Source organism: Mirounga angustirostris, unplaced genomic scaffold (assembly GCF_029215605.1).
Source record: "Mirounga angustirostris isolate CCGP_5_RB_7025 unplaced genomic scaffold, mMirAng1.0.hap1 SCAF_4, whole genome shotgun sequence".
NCBI classification, from domain to species: Eukaryota; Metazoa; Chordata; class Mammalia; order Carnivora; family Phocidae; genus Mirounga; species Mirounga angustirostris.
In genome coordinates, this window is record NW_026991712.1 from 35931642 (window position 1) to 35952750 (window position 21109).

Consider the following 21109-nt stretch of genomic DNA (forward strand, 5'->3'; position numbering starts at 1 on the left):
TCCCAGAGAATCCTGCTTCTCAGCCTTGGCCTGCCAGCCCTCAGGAGAGGTGTTTTCTGCTTGTCAGTTCTGGTCTTGGTTTTCTTCCCACTTGCACCCTGGAGCAGTATCTTCTGCTTGTCCAGCGACTGTTGACTGGCTCTGGCTTGGAACAACTCAGCACCCTTCTCTGCCAGCCCACCCTCAGGAAGGGGTGTTCCTTCCTTGAATAGTCTTGTTCATCTCTAGGGTTTTCTTTAGAGTTCTCTTTCGCCTATAAGATAATCTTATGTTGTATTAATAATTCTTATATTATACTTTCTTTTATTATATTATATTATGCATTCCCTCTACAAATTACAGTATGGTTTCTGTCTCCTGGACTTGATGAATTCAGCACTGAATGCTTATCTAACCAAAATTGATGCAATTGTTTTGGAAGGGGGCGGGGTTGGGAAGTGTGTATGTGTGTGTGTGTGTGTGAGAGAGAGAGAGACAGAGACAGAGACAGAGAGTGACAGAGAGAGACACAGAAAAGAGCTAAGTCCTTATCTTCCATAGTAGGAAGTGGATAAATAAGATCTAAAACGGAAAAAAAAAAATCATAGCATATAGTACAGGACTGTTATTTGGAGATTTGAAAAAGGGATGAGGAAATGGAGTGAGAGGCATCTGCTATTTTTTGTAACAACAAGCCTTGTATCTCACTCTTTAGGATCATAGATAACTTTGATAGGAATTAAAACTGATAAAAAGAAAATCACTGGGTTTGAAACAAATAAAAAGGGAAGGAAGGAAAGGAAGTTACCAAGTTTTTAGAATACCAAAGATTTTTATTATTTTAATTAAACTCCCAATACATGATCAAACTAACTTTCTGGCCAAACTTATTTAAGATTTTTATTTTTAAGTAATCTCTACACCCAACGTGGGGCTTGAACCTACAGCCCTGAGATCAAGAGTCCCACACTCCTCTGACTGAGCCAGCCAGGTGCCCCTGGCCAAGCTTGTTTAATGAGATGAGAAAAATAGGCTAATTTTCTCCTACATTGCTTTTTTTCCCTGGAAAGAAAAGCATAGAGTTAGAGGAAATGCATGCCTTTGGTTACCTGGAGCACCAGGATGGCGCACTGAGTCCATAAAGATCTCTCTCTATTATGGGAAGGGATGGGGGTTCCAAATAATTGAGTAGGATTATTTTCATATTCAAAGGAAAGCCTTATTTGCTGCCCTCTGAGGCTCTCTCTGAGGCCTCCCTAGGGATCACCCTTCACAGTCAGAGAAACAGCAACTTAAATGGATTTCCACTGGTAATAAGTGGGCATGCATGGGGGCGCCTGGGTGGTTCAGTCGGTTAAGCATCTGTCTTCGGCTCAGGTCATGATCCCAGGGTCCTGGGATCCAGCCCCGCCTCGGGCTCCCTGCTCAGCGGGGAGTCTGCTTCTCCCTCTCCCTCTGCCTGTCGCTCTGCCTTCTTGTGCTCTCTATCTCTCTGTCAAATAAATAAATAAAATCTTAAAAAAAAATAAGTGGGCATGCATGGAAACACCTCTTTTTCCCTCTCCATTGGCACAAATGCACTTGATCATTTGAAATACAGCATAGTGTTAATGAATTCGCAAAACAATGGAAAGCCATGCATATTTGTAGTTTAGAAAACAAGTCTTGGTAGCTAAAGAGAAATTCAGTTATCTCCTGGGCAGAATGGGAAGGCTGGAAGGATCTTGCTCAGAATCTTGAATTGCAGCAGAGGGGAGGTGAGCAGGACGGGCAGTTGGGTTGCAATTTAGATGCTACACACAGAGCCAGATTGTTGCTTGTGTTAAAAGGGAATGTAGCACTATTCATTTTTACCTGAGTCTCTAATATACAAAATATGTAATAGATAGCCAGCAAAACGTACAGTGGCAATAATCTAATACATACATGAAAAGAAACATGTGAGTATAAAACTCTTCCTTGTCCCTTGGTTTCCTTCTCTCTAATACGGGACTATAAACACCATTGTTTCTGTGAGAATTAGAGATGATTTGTGGGTAATATTACTAGCGAAACATCTGGCTTGTAGTAGCATTAAATAACTAGTCATTACTGATATGTTCATTATTCTTTTTTTTTTTAAGATTTTATTTATTTATTTGACAGAGAGAGACACAGTGAGAGCGGGAACACAAGCAGGGGGAGTAGGAGAGGGAGAAGCAGGCTTCCCGCTGAGCAGGGAGCCTGATGCGGGGCTCGATCCCAGGACCCTGGGATCATGACCTGAGCCGAAGGCAGATGCTTAACGACTGAGCCACCCAGGCGCCCCTGATGTGTTCATTATTCTTATCATTTTTCTAATTATTATCAGCATTTGAAAGCAGAGTTGCCACCCCACATGGTTTTTAGGAGCCGGCCCAGAAAGGTGAATGAGGCAATTGGGCTACATGGGGACTGTGGCAAAATGGAGTATGCATATCCTTCCCAGTGGAGCAGCCCCCATGCAGTTCCAGCAAGTTCCTGTCATAGCAAAATGCCAGTCTCCTCATCATCATCCTCATTCTCATCCTTGTTTCAGGAAAAGCTGGAAATCAAGACTTTTATTCGAAATCCCCCAATTTTAAATATTGAGGATTAAGCAGATCCTATTAGTGTAGAGGATTGGGCCCACAAGCCTTGCACACTCTGCTTTAGAGAAACAAAAGTGTCCCCCCAGCTAGAAGATTCAACTCCCTTTTTGGGATCCTGAGGCTGTCAGTCTTCCTTAGCATTTCCCCCAGTGTCCTCCCCGGTGTGTTTTTTTGGTGTGTTTGGAAGTGCACACTTCCTGGGGTCAGTCACTTGGGTTTTGTCAGCATTCCTGAAAGCTGGAGTGAAGCACGTTCTTGCCAGGGGTCCTCCTTGACCCTGTTGGCCCCAGGATAATCAGGGAGACCTTATTTGAGGGCCTCATCTCCCCATTTTGAGCCCTTTTCCCCCTCTCAGAACCCACTAAGAGCATGGCTAAGACAGTTATTCACACTAAAGTGTTAATGACTTAACAACTCCCCCCTCAACAATGGATGTCTACATTTTCAAAGAGAATACTCAGAAAGGAAATAGAATTAGTTACTAATACAGGGATTTTAGGGCCCTTGGCACCTTGGCTTTTCAGATCACAGCAGGGGAGTAAAACGAAACCCTGTCTTTGGAGGAAGCTAGCCAGGTGCTAGCTTCTTTGGGGGTCTTGGTTTAAAAGTCTTCAGGGACCCAGGAGGAGAAGATGCTATTAGGTCTTTCCTGCTGTTGAACGTCAGTTGACTTTTATTCAACATCGACTGTCAAGTCGAGAACGGTTCAGTGTCTACCAGATATTGGTGGAAAAAAAACACACCAAAAAATGTATACTAATCCAGAGAAGAGAGGGATCACTGTAAGGTGGTGTAGAATTATCAAGTATTATTTCTGGGTAAAAGAAAAAAAGAACTAGCAGCTGTTTGCTCTAAGCTCATTTCATTGGTTTTCTCCATTCAGCCAGAGGATTTTTCCCCGGCTTCTGAAAGCAGGCCTTGCAATTTAAGTATGTGGTCACCAGGTGGTGGAAGTGGGCCATGCCCACGGAGTCTGAGCGGCTGGAGGAGCCGTGGAGCTCACCTTGCAGCAAATCACCCTAAAACCAGGGACAGCTAGGACCCCCTTTCCTTTCAGCCACTTCCACCCTGGAGTTCATCAAAAGATGTTTGCCTTTCTGGCCATTCCTGGCTAAGAAAGGTCTGTGTTGTAACCCAGGGCACTCTGGCTGAAAAATGTCACCTTCTGTCCACCTCTGAGAAAATGAAGGGTTCCTGCACTTAGAAAAAGTGCCAAAGCCTCAGAACCCTCCTTTTTTAGTCCTCTCATCTTTGTCTTCAGCCATATTTTCCTCTCCTCCTCTTTTTTAAGGGGAGCCCTTACCCTCTCATTACATTCCTAGGAAGGAATGCATCCTCTGCTTGCAGGAAGCCTGAAGGCTTTACTTGTTTCTAGAGGCAGGCAGAAGACTTGGGGCAACCTGTCCAGGCAGGAGGTGATGGGCCTCCTCCAGGTGGTGCTGGGGACAGGACAGGCTGAACGTCGCCACTTTGCTTCCACTGCTCTGACAAGTTGACCAGCCCCTCCTTTTGGACACTTCTCACTAGAACGACTGTACTTGGGCTCTCCACATCCTTACTGATTGCCCTTCCCCTCCAATGACGAGAGATTCTCATTATGCCTGGTAGTTATGTTCCCTAACATGGCCATGAATGTGGAACCACTGCACCTGCAGAAAGACAGCTTAGGTTTCTGCCAGCCCCTGGTCACAGCATTTTCATCAATTGGTTGCTAAATAACCTGGTTTTAGGTGTATTTCTTTCTTTTTTTTTTTTTTAAGATTTTATTTATTTATTTGAGACAGAGAGAATGAGAGAGAGAGAGCACATGAGAGGGGGGAGGGTCAGAGGGAGAAGCACGCTCCCTGCTGAGCAGGGAGCCCGATGAGGGACTCGATCCAGGGACTCCAGGATCATGACCTGAGCCGAAAGTAGTCGCTTAGCCAACTGAGCCACCCAGGCGCCCCAGGTGTATTTCTGTTTAAAAAGAACTTATTGGGGTTGCTTGGGTGGCTCACTCAGTTAAGCGTCTGCCTTCGGCTCAGGTCAGGATCCCAGGGTCCTGGGATCGAGCCCCTCGTCGGGCTCCCTGCTCAGCGGGGAGCCTGCTTCTCCCTCTGCCACTCCCCCTGCTTGCGATCTCTCTCTCTCTCTCTCTCTGACAAATAAATAAAACCTTTAAAAAATAATAAAAAGACCTTTTGAAGATACTGATTTTTGTATTACCTATTTTTATATACTGATTTATATTATATTCAATTTATTGATTAACATTGAACTCAGGGCCAACAGCGCAATGCCTCATGCCTGAATGAAGCTTATCTAACACAAGTATTTTCTCCAGAAGGCACATCACAATCTTCTTGTGCTTAGGACCACCAGACAGCATTTCAGCACTATACTTGAGGGCCATTTAAGCAGGAAAATCACCAACAAAAAACACAAAATTGTGGAAAAAAGTGGCACTAAATAGGCTGCAGAAAGGACACTTGTTGACAGCATGAGAACGGAAACAAGAAAGCAGGGGGTGGCCTGGTGTGACCTCAGCTGGGCGCATGGGCATCAGGTGACTCCAATTTTCCCTTATTTGCACCATGTTTGGGAATGACCCCAAAGTACCACAGTATTGATTTTGGAATCACAAATAGCAAGTAGGCAAATTTGCAGAATGGGATTTAGTGAATACTAAGGACCAACTGCACAAACGTACCCACAGCTCAGAGCCTGGCTCTACGCACGTTTCTCTTTCTCTCTTGTCCCAGCAAGAGCTCTCCTGCTGTCATGTCAGCAACTCTCATCTCTGGGCAGAGAATTTCAAAACAAGCATCTAAAGCCCTGACCTCTCTCTAGAGCAGCAGTTCTCAAAGTACGATTCCAGGATCCCCGAGGAGAGAGGAGATCCTCCCTTTTGACAACTAAATATCTGCATGAATCTGGATTTTCTTCAGATACTTCAGCTAAAACAATTTGTCACAATTAAATGTAGAAGCAGATTGGAGAAGGCAGCGGTCTTCTATTAAGCTGGACATTAAAGAGATTTGCAAAAATATACAGCAGTGGCTAAGATTATTCCTTTTTTGGCTAGGAAAATAGGGTACTATTATTTATGTTAATGTGTAATGGGTTTGTTATTGTTACTTTTAAACAAATCACTAAATATTTTATAGTCTCAGTTCTTTATTTTTTTGAAGATTTTATTTATTTGACAGAGAGAGACATAGCGAGAGAGGGAACACAAGCAGGGGGAGTGGGAGAGGGAGAAGCAGGCTTCCCGCCGAGCAGGGAGCCCGATGCGGGGCTCGATCCCAGGACTTCAGGACCATGACCTGAGCCGAAGGCAGTTGCTCAACCAACTGAGCCACCCAGGCGCCCCAAGTCCAGACTTTTCTATCGGAATGCCAGTGAACCCCTGCAGCAGGGTCCCTCAGTTCCTCTGATGAGACTTTTGTTCTTCCCTTGAGGACAGAACGATGGTAAAGGACGGCCGTGAAGAGGTGGGGGCGGTGGACCACTGCCTTCCACAGACCAAACAGTTCAGCAACTGTTTCGGTTCCACCAGGACAGACCTTTGCAGGTGTAGCAAGGACTGTCTTCTACCCACAAACTTCTGCAACTACAGGATTCACCCTCGCCTCTTCCTTCTCCCTGGGATGAGTTCTAAACCTCAGGGCTTGTGCAATAGCATGATGTTGGTGGCGAAGGACAAACTCTTATTGGTTTGATGTGCCCTATACTGGTCTCTGTTGCAACGTGCGGCGTGGGGGTGAGGATGGGGGTACCCCCACTGTGGTTGCTAGTCCCAACTCTCTGGGGAGGCCTTTGCTTCCAGAAAGGCCCCAGTGCTGGCCAAACGCACATAGATGGCTCCTCCCCTAGAAGCTAGTTATTGATGATTTTACTACCCATAATAACAATCGCTAATATTTTTGTGCTCTTACTATGAACCAGTCTCCATACAGGTTTTATCTCATTTAATCATTACAAAAAATCTAGGAGATAAGTATTAATACTATCTCCATGTTAGAGACAAGGTTCAGAAAAGATGAGTAGTTTACCTAAATTAACAGCTAAATGGCAGAGCTGGACTTTATACACAGATCTGTTGGAGTGCAGTGTTCATACTCTTAGCCCCTCACTGTGAAACCCTTCCTCCTCTGGAAGGCCCTGGAACATTCCTTCTCTCCACTTTGCTTAGATGACTTTTGTGTCTCCGTGCTGATCAGGGGTTAAAGTTAAATAGTGTGTGCACTCTGCTATCCTGTTTATTCCATCAGCCAGGAGAGAGAGGAACCAGACCCAGACCCTGCCCTCCAGAAGCTCACACTGAGCTATATTAAAGCACTTTGCTCTGAAAGCTTCAAGATTGCCAGGGTGCATGCTGACTACTGAAAACAAAACCCACCACATAGTTGCTGAAGGCCACCCAGCCTGTCAGCTAGGTCCAGCTAACAGCCACGCAGCAGGGCTATGTTGACTCTGATCTGAGGCCTTTGAGGAATCCTTGAGCCTTTCCTAGAGGCATTGCCCTGCAGAGGGGACCTCAGCCAGCCAGAGGTACAGGGAAGCAGAAATAGAGGCTGGGACGGGGGAAGAGGCAAGAGGGAGGGGGAGGCAGGCCGTGTGGGTCCCAGACAGGATGCCTGACATTCCCCATGAAAGCTCTCCGCAGTGCTGCCACACAAAGACTTGCTCTGTGCTAAAAACGTCATCCAACTGGGAATCCTGTCTCTCACTGTTTTGTGTCAACTACACCCAAAGGTCACCTGTTGTCAGAGAGAGCCCAGGTGGAAAGTGAAGTGGGAGGGAGTCTAGTAGGCTGATTTCATTCTGGTTTAGCTGGTTTTTCTTTAAGTAAATAAACAGGGCTAGAGTTCCAACTGGTCTCCAAATGGCAGTGAAATGTACCCTGTCATCCCCAAGTGACAGCTGATTTTAATATAAACAGGATAGTTCCACATCAGCTAAAAAACATGGTGATCAAGAGAAGCAAAGGTGGGTGCTCGGGCATCTGGAAAGGAGCTGGTGAAAATGGGCTTAAGAGACCAACAACCTGGTGGCCAAGGATGAAGAATCCACACTGATCTGTGTGGGAGCAGCAGAGTCTTGGATGAAGCACAACAATGAAGAAACAGAGGAAGCTCTTAATGAATTGCAAACGCTTGTATCACTTGTGGCTCTTGGGCTGCAAACAACAGAGATGAGCTCTGGGTAACTGAAGACAAAAAGAAGCATATTGAAAGGCGATCAGCAGCCCAGAGAATCACAGAAAAAGGCCTCAGCAGCGACAGGAAATAGGGCAGCTCCAGAGATCCAGGGAACAAGAAGGAAGGAGCAGCCCTGCCCCTTTGAGATGAACCTGTTTTGCCATTTTGGATCCTTGTGTTACATGGCTCGAGATCTAATTTCTACGGGGCAAGATTCTCATTTGCTTACTTCAGATCATGTGTTTACGTTTGGTTGGGTGTGGGGCACCTTGAGTCCCTGTTGGCTCTCATTAGAGTGAATTTTATAGCAGTGCTGGCCATTAGAATTGAGATTGGAAATATTAGAAAGAGAGCAAGTACTGTCAGTGGAAAGAAGAGGGAGGCAATGACAAGAAGAGCAACTTAAAGGCAGAAGGTATGTTTGGAGGAGAGAGGGGAAAGTTACTTCTCTTTCTTCCTGTTAACTGCTCTTCAGAGATTCCATGTACAGTTTGGGGGAAATGCCCCAGTTAGCTATGCCCAAGGGAAGGCAATAGTGCTAACCATAGAGAAAAGATAAATATGGAAGAAATGAATTTTTCAAAGTGTGAAGTCAAACTGAGAACAATGTAAGAGCCAGCCTATGTCAGGTGTCTAAAAAAAAATTCTTCAATCATACATAGTCCCTTTATTCTTGTGCATTAAGGAAAAAAACCCCACAACTCCATATAAGAAAGTAACATTGAAACTTCTAATAAAGAGTTATTCAAAAACGATAACCTCATGTTAGAGATCAAGTATTCCGAAAAACCACACACACACACAAACTCTTGTGATGAATTAACAAGTCAGGAAGGAAATGAATAACAGAGATATTCACAGGGAATGAGGAAGGTGGTTACAGTGCTGAGAGACCCTCAGACAAGCCTTGAAGACTAAAAGACTGAACCAGAAAAAACATCTGAAATCCAGACCAAAGGTCTACACTATAACAGAATCTCATGGGCACTGTTGAATAGAAGGCTGAGAGGCCTCTTCTCTCAACTCATTCATTTCAACAAGTAGGTGCTGAGCTCTAGCTGTGTTGTAGGTACTGTGCCAGCTCTTGAGAAGATATTACCACTGACTCAAGAAATCTACATTTACTCTCACCTTACCTTCTCATACTGAAATTCCTTAAAGACCTAGCAACAAAAATATGGTGATATAATGTTCACCAAGTTAAAAAAATTTTCCGTGTAATTGCTTGAACTCATCGCTTGAAAAAAGAAACACAAAAATTGGGAAAACAGTATGGAACTTCAAATTCCATATCAGTGTTTAACAATTTTCTGGTTACCAAAGGAAACTCTTGAAGCTTACCGACTCCTTTTATTATTCTTTCAGCAGCAAAGATAGAGTCTGTATTTAGAAAGTCATGTTTCCATCATGGTAATAAAACAGCTTTTTAAAAATTATTTAACATACTACTCTACTGAGTTGGAAAAATAAAACAAAACATGAAGCAGGTTTAGAATTCAGAATGATCTAGGCTTGTCTTGTGGGTTGTTTTTGGAGAGAAGGAATAGGGTAAGAAATTTTCTGGATTTTGTCCAGGTCAGATCCAGTTCAAACTTCAAAGAGAGAACAATATTGTTATTTGAGTTCAGTTTCAATTCAAATTAAAATATCAGTTTCCTACTTTGGGTTTAGTTCAACTCCCCGGTGAGAGCTGAGAATGTCATTTAGTGAAGGAAAAGATGCCAGAGCAATTATTTTTTAAGTCATTTTGTGACCCCCCCCCCCACCCCTCTGTAAATTGAGTATAGCTGATGGCTTTCAGATTCACAGAGCATGAAGCTCTATGGAAATCCTGCAGGCCACAGAGTTCCTTGGGCCCTGGGACACATATGGCCAGAGAGCCTCTATGAGTTCATCCCCTGCTATGATGAGTGGCAGGGGGCACGTCAGGGTCTGAGGGGTCCTTGTCTATGGGTTAGCCATGGGTGAGAAAGCTTAGAAGGCGGGAGGTAGGCTATGGGGAAGCAGGCACTTAGCATGGAGAAGGAAGTCAGAGGTATGAAATGGACTCCATCCTACAACGGGGGAAAGGACAAGACCTTTGTGAAGACGCCTGCTTTTGACTCTTCATTCATTGCTAGAGACGCTGACAAAGAAATTCAGTGTCCAGAGGAAAAACCAAGTAAAGGTGGAAGGTGATGATACAAAGGAGTGTCACAAAAAGGGCAGTCATGAAAAACACCTGCTCTGTTCTCCTTCCCTGTGCCACATGCTAACGGACCCATCACAACCTTGCCGAGAGGGGGCTGGCCTGGCCTGCTGCCCACCCTCCTACCCCCACCAGTGTTTTTGCCATCAACACCCACACCCATCCGTTGCAGACACAGCTCAAACGGTGCTCAAGATGATGACCACAGAAGCCCCTTCTCCATTCCATCTCCACCTTTAAAAAAGGCAACTTCAGAGACTCCCTGGGGAAATCTTTAGGCACAAATGAGGGAGGGGTTCACAGTATTGTACTAGATCCCATCCTGATGTCTATGCTCTGCTAAGCGTGAGCATTTGCCATCCATGCCCTGTTTATGGTACTTGGAGGGATTAAAAAACAAAAACCCTAGAAACTGTCAATCAGGTATTGAGAGGATTAAATGAGATGACGTAAGAAAAGCGCCTCAAAAAAAAAAAGCAAAAATCACTGTAGAAATGCAAGGCCACATTAAACTTCTGGGGCTTGTTGCAGCCTTCCAGTAGCCTACAAGTAGAAATGTAAATAATACATACCACATGGTTTGGCTTTTACACCCTCCTGTCTTCTGTTACTAGTTCCGATCACGGTATTAGTCTTAACTACCACCACTAGTAGCATTTGTTAAGTTGGGTACTTTGCCTAGTACTTTATATATCATCCCAATTAATCCTCCCAGGAAACTCATTAAGGCATTATCTGCATTCACAGAGAAGGAACTGAAAAAGTTCAGTATTTATGTAATAGTCCATTCTTTTACCCATTGATTTAAAATGTTTCTTTTATCACGAAGTGAACTGCTGTTTTTAACTCTGTATTCTGCTCCATTGATCTGTTCAGCTATTCATGTCTCGATATCAAAGTCTTTGTTTATTGTATCTTTTCCTATTTGATGTCATTTCACTTTTTTTCCCCCAAAACATCTTAGTATTTTTTTAAAAATAGATTTCCCCCTACATTTTAATTTTATTTGGCTTGTTGTCTAGGGAATAAAAACACATGGTACTATATACAAAAGACAGGAGAGTAAATAGTAAGCAAACAAGTCTTCGTCCCCATATTTTATCATTCAGTTCTCCCTCAAGAGGCAGCTGATGTTATCAGTTTCTTATCTGCCTTTCTAGAAATAGTCCATATGTATGAACTTTAAAATAAGTTTATCAAGTGCTACAAAAAATTCAATTAACATTTTGATTAGAACTGAACTGAATTTATAGGTCAATTTGAGGGAAAATTGACATCGATACAGTAACAAATCTTATTCAGCATCTAGAATGTTTCCACTTCTTTGGGTCTTTATGTTCTTTGATAAACTCTCACAATTTTATTCATATCTTGCATATTTCTGATAATAGTTATGCCGAAGTAGATTAGTATTTTTGTGTGTCTGGCAATAACGAATGGAACTTTGGTGTGTGGACTTTGTATCTTTCTTATTAGTCTAATAATTTCTCACTTGATGATCTTGCATTTTGTATCTAGACAGTGATATTGTTTACAAACACTGACAGTTGAATCCTTTTCTTCGATCTTTATACTACTTTTCTTGTACAGTTGTACTGATTTAGTAAGACTTTTGGTAGACGCCAGTGAATAGTAGCACAGGTAGAAGATAATACCACCTTTTCCCTGTCTGTGTGGAAATATTACTTCACACCACTAAGTATCATGTTTGCTGTGTGTTCCTAGTAGCTAAGTTTCCAGTTTCTAATAGCAGTAGGTATTGGTTTTTTTTTTTTTTTTTAAGATTTTTATTTATTTATTTGACAGAGAGAAACACAGCGAGAGAGGGAACACAAGCAGGGGGAGCGGGAGAGGGGGAAGCAGGCTTCCAGCTGAGCAGGGAGCCCGATGAGGGGCTCGATCCCAGGATCCTGGGATCATGACCCGAGCCGAAGGCAGCTGCTTAACCGACTGAGCCACCCAGGTGCCCCAGTAGGTATTGGTTTTACTCAAAAGCTTTTCAGTATCTACTGAGATACTCAAATGGCTTTCCTCCTTTAATCTCTTAACAGATGGAATTATAGGAATAGGGTTCCCGCTGTTGAACCATTTTGCATCCCTAAAATTGAAGTTACTTGGTTATAATGCATTATCTTAAAAAGTTTTTAATTTCGTATTTTTGCATCTAAAATACTAAACACTTAATTTAGTATTTTGCATCATGAGATTAGGACCTTAAATTTGAAGGCCCTTGAATGCCAGGCTAAGGATTTTTAGCCGAGGGAGGCTGAGGAACAATGAAGGTTTGATCAATATTTTTACCACCTTTGAAAATCTTACTGTGACCAGTCTGGTGATAAGACTTTATCTTCTGTGAGTTGTCTGAGTCTCTTCTCTGCCCTCCCTGACTGAATGTTTCTGTCTTATTCTAGATTGCGCTGTTTGGTGACGATTGTGGTTGCAAAATCTCTCCTTTTCTCTTCGTATTAGAAAAGATGCATTCTGTATTGACTTTTAAACATTTTAATTGGATAGCAGTATATTTTAGGCAACTATTATTTCTTTCATGCTTTCATGCCATGTGTTTTTGCATAAGCGTGGCTTGCCAAGGAGGAGTGTGGAGTTATGTGGATAACAATGCCATTGGGAAAGAAATGATTCCCAAAGGCCCCTCAGTGGGCTGTTTATAGGAGTAACATAATATATGAGCATGGGCAGGGTGACCATACGTACCAGTTTTTCCAGGACTGTTCAAAGTCTGGAAAAGTCCTGTTCTGTTCCATTGTCAAACCATGTGTCACTGCGCATGTGCTTTATTTTCCTAAAAATAAGGTCACCATAGGCAGAGGAAGACCAGCTAACATTCATCACGTGTGCCAGAAAGCCTAAGATGTGTCAAAGAAGTAAATCCTCAACAAATCTTGGTGGGGAGCATGTCTGTTGGCCATTGTGGACTCCTAAAAATAACCCTCCAGTGGCCACGGTGTCAGAGGCCACCCAGTGTTTTTCAGATGACACTAGGCCAGGTGGAGGAAGCAGCAGATGTTCAGAGGACTTGTCTAACTCCTTGGGTTCCCTTTGCCTGGACTTTGGGTTTTGAGTTCTCCTTGGGAATGGGTCTTGATACCTACGGCTGACTACTGGTTGTCCTTCTGTCCATTTGCCCCTTCTTTCCACATTGACAGGGTTTAACTGAGTACATGGCCATCCAGAGATGACATTTTCCTTGCAACTAAGTGGTCACGTGACTAGGTTCCTCCCATGAGCCTATGAGCAGCAATTAAAAGTACCACCTCCAGATCTTTTCCATAAAACAATTAGGTTCACTCTGCTCACGGTACATTTTTTCCTTTCCCAGAAATGGCAGGTAGAGGTAGAAAAGAAAGGCCACAGATCACACATCTGCCCCTCACTCTCCTATCATAAAGGTGTTATGTATCTCTTCAAGGCTTTCCTAACCATAAGGGACAGTCACACTTTGGCAGGTAGAGATCAGGAGCCATTTTAACCCCCTTCTGCGTTTGGGGACATGTCCACAGTGGGCACGCTGGTGGGGGACAGGCTCCACTTCCCACTAAGGAAGCCCCGAGGACTTGTTATATCATATGAGAGACCAGAGCTTAGCCCCACAGACACCCCTGCTATCTCTGAAGTAGGAGATCTAGGAAAGCAGGGGCAGTCTAATACAGTCGGAGAGATGCAGAATAATTATACAGCAGTTAAACATGTATTAGTTCAAAATACAAAGCAAGACTGAGAAATTAAGTAGTGCTATGTAACAGATATAATCAGACATAATGAAATAAAGTTAAGGGGAAAAATCTAAATTATAAACACAAGGGAAAATTCTAATATCAAGCTAACTAGATTATTACAAAACGTTTTAATTCCAGCGGGGTTCCTGCTTCTCCACAAGGCAGATTAAACAACACATTTTTAACTTTAATTATAACAAGAAAACCTAAATGTTGGTTAAAGCTTAAAGGGTAGACTCCCTGGGTTGGCACATTAGTAAAAATCTCCAAGGAGAAATTACACTCAGAGGCACAAGTTGAAAAATAGAAATAAATGAAATGAATTTACAAATCAAGGAAACAAATTTTAAAAAAATAAATGGTCCTCTTCAACAAATGGTGTTGGAACAACTGGACATGCACATGTAAAAAAAAATGAATCTAGACACAGAGATTACACCCTTCACAAAAATTAACTCAGAATGAATCACAGACCTAAATGTAAAACACAAAACTACAAAACTCATAGAAGAGAACATAGGAGAGAACCTAGATGAGCTTGGGCTAGGTGACAACTTTTTAGGTCCAACACCAAAGGCACACTCTAGAAAGAAATAACTGATGAGCTGGGCGTCATTAGAATTTAACACTTCTGCTCTGTGAGAGACACTGTCAAAAGAACAATGGGACAAGCCGCAGACTGGGAGAAAATATTTGCAAAAGAATATCTCACAAAGGACTGTGATCCAAAATGTACAAAGAACGCTTAAAACTCAACAACATAGAAACAAACAGCCTGATGCCAAAGGGGGCCAAAGACCTTAACCAACCCCTCACCAGAGAAAATACAGGGACGGCACATAAGCATGTGAAAAGATGCTCGGCGTCATGTATCATCAGGGAAATGCAAATTAAAACACTGAGATGCCACTACACACCTATTAGAATGACGGAATTCCAGAACACTGACACCACCAAAGGCTGGGGAGGATGGAGTCACAGGCACCCTCCTTCGTTGCTGATGGGAATAGAAGGTGGGACAAGCCACTTTAGGAGGCAGTTTGATGGTTTCTTATAAAAGTGAACATAATCCTAACCTTGCGGTCTAGCAATCACGTTCCTTGGGATTTACCCAAAGGAGCTCAAAACTTATTTCCACACAAAAACCTGCACACGACGTTTACAGCAGTTTTATTCACAATTGCCAAAACTTGCAACCAAGATGTCCTTTGGGGGGTGACAGGAGAAAGAAGCGTGGTCCCAGCACCTAGGTTGGCCGCAACCGTGTTCAGCAGCCACCTCAGGCGGGTGGCTTCCTCTTGGACGGCACGCATGGGATTAAGGAAACTGGCGGGGGGGGGGGGTCCTCCACTGGCATTTTTAAAAAGTCGACTCCCACCCTCACGGTGGTATCTCCGGAAGCTCCCTCCCACACAGCTGGGAAGGCAGGATGGCGGCGGGAGGCAGGTGGACGGGGCGGCGGCTGAGCGGCAGGGGCGGGGCACCCGCGGACTTGGCCCTGACCCTGTCCTCTGACTGCTTGGCCCCGCGTGACCAGGGCGTGTGGCAGGCTGCCGGGCTGAGCCGGCCCTCCGGAGGCGGTGTAGACGGACACAGCAGCTAGCAAGGGCTCAACCAGACGCCGCGCCTCCTCCAGGGAGCGTCCACTTCAGCTAGGACTGGTGCGGAGTGCTGGGTGGGCACGGTCTTGCAGGCCCATCCCAGGGTTCCTGCGGCCTTCCTGTGCCTCTAGGTGTTGTCGCATTACCCCCAAACATAAACACCCTCGTGCTGTTTTGTCCCTCTTTCCAAAAAGGTGCCTTTACGGCGTCTCTGCGCCAATCAGCCTAAAGCATAATTGCCCTAATTTAAAGGCGGGCCTTGTTTCCGAACCTGCCATCAAAGGCCTCCCAGGCTCCCTACCAAATACTCTGAGCTTCTTCCCCCTTTTTACTGGAGGGGAAGCGGCCTGAGAAGCCGGTGGCTGCCTATAAAATAGTGAATCAGGCCGGAAGCCTGCGCCTCGCCCAACCTATTAGCATGACTGGAAGGGCGGAGTCACAAGTCACATGTCACATTCCACCTTAGGGAATGTTTCACCTGCTTGCTGCTCACCCTCCTGACCACCTTTTGACAGAAGACTTAAAAGGGATTTACATATGAAGGATGATGAACATGGCCTAACTTTTTCTTAATGAATCATACTTAGGGTTATGGTTAACAATTCTTAAATTATGCTTTGACAAAGTCATTTTTGTTTCTTCTCTAGCTGTCACTCCTAGCTGTCACTTCTGTTACCTGGTCCTTGTTTGCTCCAGGCTCCCTTTTTTCAAAAGTTCCATTTTCCATTGGCTGAGGTCTGAAAAGTCAGATGGCTCTGTCCGGTAGAAATGTGGGCCAACTAAACGTCAGTAAGTCACGAAGAATGATCAAAGGTCCTCTCTCTTAGGACTTGCTTATATGCTTGGGTTTTGTCAACTATTTGAGCTCCTCAGAGGTGTTTTTGTTTTGTTTTGTTTTGTTTTTGAATACAATTTTTTTCCAAAAGTCCATTTATCTACAGATAATTGATGGGTGCCTTTATTTGCTTGTAAATATCACTTCCTAGGTTATACCAAGGTTCCCTGCCCTTCATTGTATGTTGCCTTTTAGGATATTGGAGAAAATTATTCCAGCTTAGGATTCAAGCTTAGGAAACTTCCGGGAGAATACACAAAGCTGGTATTATTTGCTGTATCAAATGTTCTAATTTTTCACTAACCTCTGGGCACATTTACAAATATTCTTAAAGAAAGCATTCATAGCTTATTATCTACCAAAGGAAAAATGGAAACCAAACCTGCTCTCACTCCCACCTACTTTTTAAAAAATATATTCATACAGTTGCTTACTATGAAAACGGACAGGCATGATAGCTAGCTGGCAACAGCAGTTGCTGTTCTGGAGTCTACTGTCATGGTTGCTTTGATGGAATCAGAGGTCCCTCTGTTTTCTTATCCTTGAGAGCATTTCTCCTTTGCTCCTAACTCTATAAGACCCTGAATTCTGTGAGATCTTGACAAGTAGGTCTCATTCTCCATAGAGGGAGAAGTGTTGGCACTCCCAATTCTCCCTTCAGACGAGGGCAGAAAAAGGAGCTTCCCCGGAAAAGAGAATCCAGCATAGGGCTGGTGGCGAGTGGGCAGCGGGGCAGGGGGCCGAAGGTTTACTAACACTTATCTTCATGGGAACCAAAGATGAAACAGATGGTCCCACCACCCCAAAAAGTGTTGCTGCTACAAACTGGGGTAGGAGAAGGGTGGGGAAAGGGACGTGACGTTGGGGGGCTGCCTGGGCAAGAACCTCACTGATGAACCGCCGAAAGGGGTTGCATCGGATCAGGAGGGGAGGAGGCTGGATTCTAAGGACAGCAAGTAAGCCCTCACAGGAAAACCTGAGTTGACCAAGAGGCCCTCTTACTTCCTTCTCAGAGACACAGCCATCTCAGACCTGGGGAAACATCTGAAAGCTCATAGCAATGTTTATGCGACAGATAAGCCAAACAGAAGCTACACCTTCCAGGAAGTCTGCTCCAGCAGGGGTAAAGCCACAGGTGAGGAAGCAGGTGTAAGTAGGTACAGCACTGCTTCATTTCTGACTCACGTTTTGACTAGGCTCTTTTGACTTCACTATGCCTCAGCTTCTCCACCTGTCCAGTGGGAGGGGGAGGGGGTGAGATAGTTTGTTTGGTAAAATTCCCTGAAATCTTTGGCAAAAAGTCCTTCAAATGGGCGAGGGAGAATAATTATCCCTTAGCTATTAGGTGTGGGGTTGCTATAAATAGGGTCTGGAATAGGATTGCAATGTCATATACCTATTTACAACAATAAATGGGGCCTTGAATGGTCCAGGGAAAAGCTTGTCAGAATTCTTTGGACACGCATTCAAGAGAGCTGAGACTCAGCCTTCCTGAGGACCAGAGAGCCTTTGCGTGCACTTCTGGCCAAGACTGTCCTTCATTCTGGAGCCTGCTCCTCAGTGTGACCCGCCGATGGCAGCTGTAGATTAGGACATGTTCTGGGTCATCTCAGAGACTGGCCCACAATATAATTTATACTGAAGTGGCATGGCCACATGTGCGTGCACGTGTGTGTGGGCGCACGTGTGTGTGTGTGCACATGCAGGCACTTTCTTGCCAACTCGGAATATGCCTTTAAAAAATACAAAAAGGTAGGGGCGCCTGGGTGGCTCAGTCAGTTGAGCGACTGCCTTCAGCTCAGGTCATGATCCTGGAGTCCCGGGATCAAGTCCCACATCGGGCTCCCTGCTCAGCGGGGGGTCTGCTTCTCCCTCTGCCCCTCCTCCCTCTCATGCTCTCTGTCTCTCATTCTCGCTCTCTCAAATAAATAAATAAAAATCTATTAAAAAAATAAATAAAAATACAGAAAGTAGGGGCGCTTGGTTGGCTCAGTCAGTGGCTTATGCGACTCTTGATCTCGGGCTTGTGGGTTCAAACCCCATATTGGGTATAGAGATTACTTAAAAATAAAATCTTTAAAATAAATGAAAAAAATAAAAATACAAAAAGCAAGCGTCAAAATATAGCCTAAGCCATCCCCCATTAAGTCAGTTCTAGGATGCATGTGTCTGTGTGTTTTAAATCCAGTGGTGGTGGCCAGCAGAAAAGTGAACAAGGGTTCCTTAGCCTTTAGCTGCTGCAGACGAAAAGCCATGGGGACTGTGGCATATTCTGCCAGGATGGGTCAGGGAATCACGCTACTATTGGGGAGGCTTGGGGAGCCAAAATGTTGGCAGGGGCAGGCTTTCCTGCCAACCAATAAGAGCAGGCTGGGGCCTGGTTCAGGGATAAATGCGAAAAAGCGGTGTGTGACCTTTGTCGGTTCTCACAGGACACTTAGGTAGACACATGTGGGACTTACTGATGTATGGGATAGCCAAATGTTCAGCTTTACCCAGCTGCGACGGTGAGATTTCTATTCTCCTTTCATCTGGAACACAGAATTAAGGGACGGGAAGACACTTCTAAAGAAAAGATTTCATTATTGACGTAAGCATAAGAGACGCGTCAGAACTCACTCTCTTCCTCCTCTCTCCCCACTGCTCTCAAACCTCTTCCCTTATTATTTTTGTTGGTCTAGGCAATTGATTTTATTATTTAGACACCTGGTACAGAGTAGTTGTTCAACTGAACTGATACTCAGTGAATGAATGAAGACAAGCATTTTAATTTTCAGAAATACACTGTAGAGTAGCCTGGTGAAGGATGTTGAGGTAGAAGCATGGCAGGTGGGCAGAAGGAAGGCAGTGGGGAGAGACTGCAGAGAGGCGATCCCTCTCCTTCCTGATCATCCTTCATCTGGGCCCCGCTGCATGGTTGCCTCCCCTGCCAAGAGCCTCAAACCCTGTGGGAAATGGATGTTGTGTTATCTTCGTGGGAAATGATTCTGCGCTCTGACACCCTGGAAGGCCCAAGGCTGGGTTGCCCAAGTCTGTCCATACCTCCCCGGAATAGTAGGGGCCCTGGAGGCTCAGTGTCAGACAGGAATTACAGTGTGAGGATGTGCAGGAACCCCCAAATCCCTGGTGAGTCCCAAGGGAACTTTCCAGACAGCAGAGTGAGGTCATACGGAGATTGTTAGCTGTTATATCAATTAAGAATCAGATAAAGGAAAGGTTTTGTTTTACCTTCACTTTTTCCTTTTCCTACATTCTTAATTTATGTAGATCCAAGTTTCTGACCAATGTGGTTTTCCTTCTCTGAAAAACTTCTTTTAACATTTCTTGCCAGGCGGGTTTACTGGCAACAAATTCCCTCCATTTTTGTATGTCTGAGAAAGCATTTCTCCTTCACTTTTGAGGAATAATTTCACAGGGTACAGAATAGTGGGTTGGTTTGTTTTTTCTTTCAACACTTGAAATATTTTACTTTATTCCCTTCTTTGCATTGTTTCTGAGGAGATGTCAGATATAATTCTTATCTTTGCTCCTCTATAGATTTCCCACCCCCCTCTGGCTTTTTTCAGGATTTTTTTAATCTTTGATTTTCTCTGGTTGGAAAATGATATGCCTAGGTAGTTGTTTGTTTGTTTGTTTGTTTGTTTGTTTTTGCTATTTATTCTTCTTGGTGTTCTCTGAGCTTTATAGATCCGTGGTTTGATGTTTAACATTAATTTGGGGGTAATTCTCAGATATTATGGTTTCAAATATTTCTTCTGTTCCTTTCTCTTTTTTTTTTTCCTTCTGGTTTTTCCATTATGCATACGTTATATCTTGTAGTTGTCCCAGAGTTCTCAGATATCCTGTTCTGGGTCTTTTTTTCTAGTCTTTTTTCTGTTTGCCTTTGAGTTTGGGAGGTTTCTATTGGGATATCCTCCAGCTGAGATATTCTTTCCTTAGCCATGTCCAATCCAATAAACTCATCGAAGAAGTTCTTCATTTCTGTTAAGTGTTTTTGTTTTGTTTCATTGCCTGTTAGTGTTTTAGATCTCTAGCACTTAAAAAAATCTTTCTTAGAATTTCCATCTCTCTGCTTACATTGCCCATCTATTCTTGCAATACTGACTACTATATCCATTAGAACTCTCAGCATATTCATGATAGTTGCTTTAAATTCCCAGGCTGATAATTCCAACATCTCTGCCATAACTGGGTCTGGTTCTGATGCTTGATCTGTCTCTTCAAACTGTGTTTTTATCTTCTACTATGCCCTGTATATTTTTCTTGGTAGCCAGACATGATGTACTGGCTAAAAAGAACTGCTGTAAATAGGCATTAGGGATGTGGTGGGTGTGTCGGGAGGGGGAGCATTCTATAGTCTGTGATTAGGTCTTGGTCTTCTAGTGAGCCTGTGCCTGGGAACTGGGAACTTCACAAGTGCTTCTTAAGGCTCCCTCCAGTTTAGGTGGGACAGGATGGCTGGAGGGCGCTGGAGGTGGGTATTTCTTTCCCCATGTCAGTCAGGGTCTGACACCCCAGCAAGTGAGGTTCTGGTTAAACAGTTTGTCTTGGAGAACAGAATGCTCTGCGATATTTCAAAATGGTTCCTTTTCCTCTTCCCCTGATGGAGCATGAGGCATTTTTTTCTCTAATTATCACGATGAGAATCTGGGAGAGCTCCAGGAAGTAAGATCACAAGAGTGTGGGAGTCCCTGGTCACTGGTTCCCCTTGAGTTTTTAACTCTCAGAGTTGTGCACACTGAGCTTCCAGCAATTTCTCAATCATGGTTTGGGTTTGCCTCCCTTGTCACTGGTCCCCATGGTTCCCATGGAGGTTTCTGCTGCAGTCAATTGTGATTCGCTGTATTTGCTTGCCACTCTGTCCAATTTGGGGGGCAGCAGTTTGCACTGTGACCTCACTTCTCTTATGGATCTAAAGAGAACTGCTAATTTTTCAGTCTGTTCAGCGTTTTCCTGGTTGCTAGGATGGAGTGGTGACTT

The 21109-nt window shown here is 44.0% G+C and overlaps 1 long non-coding RNA gene across 3 annotated transcripts in view; it reads left to right on the plus strand.

Annotated features, from left to right (window-relative positions):
• The window catches only part of LOC123858836 (uncharacterized), a 103055-nt gene that overhangs the window by 30745 nt on the left and 51201 nt on the right, over positions 1-21109 (plus strand). Inside the window, exon 3 of one of the 3 annotated variants that reach the window (XR_010410570.1) lies at positions 17143-17264. The exons of the other annotated variants lie outside the window; for them this stretch is intronic. This is a non-coding gene — a long non-coding RNA (uncharacterized LOC123858836). The remainder of the gene's footprint in view (positions 1-17142; positions 17265-21109) is intronic. 3 annotated transcript variants of the gene reach the window in all.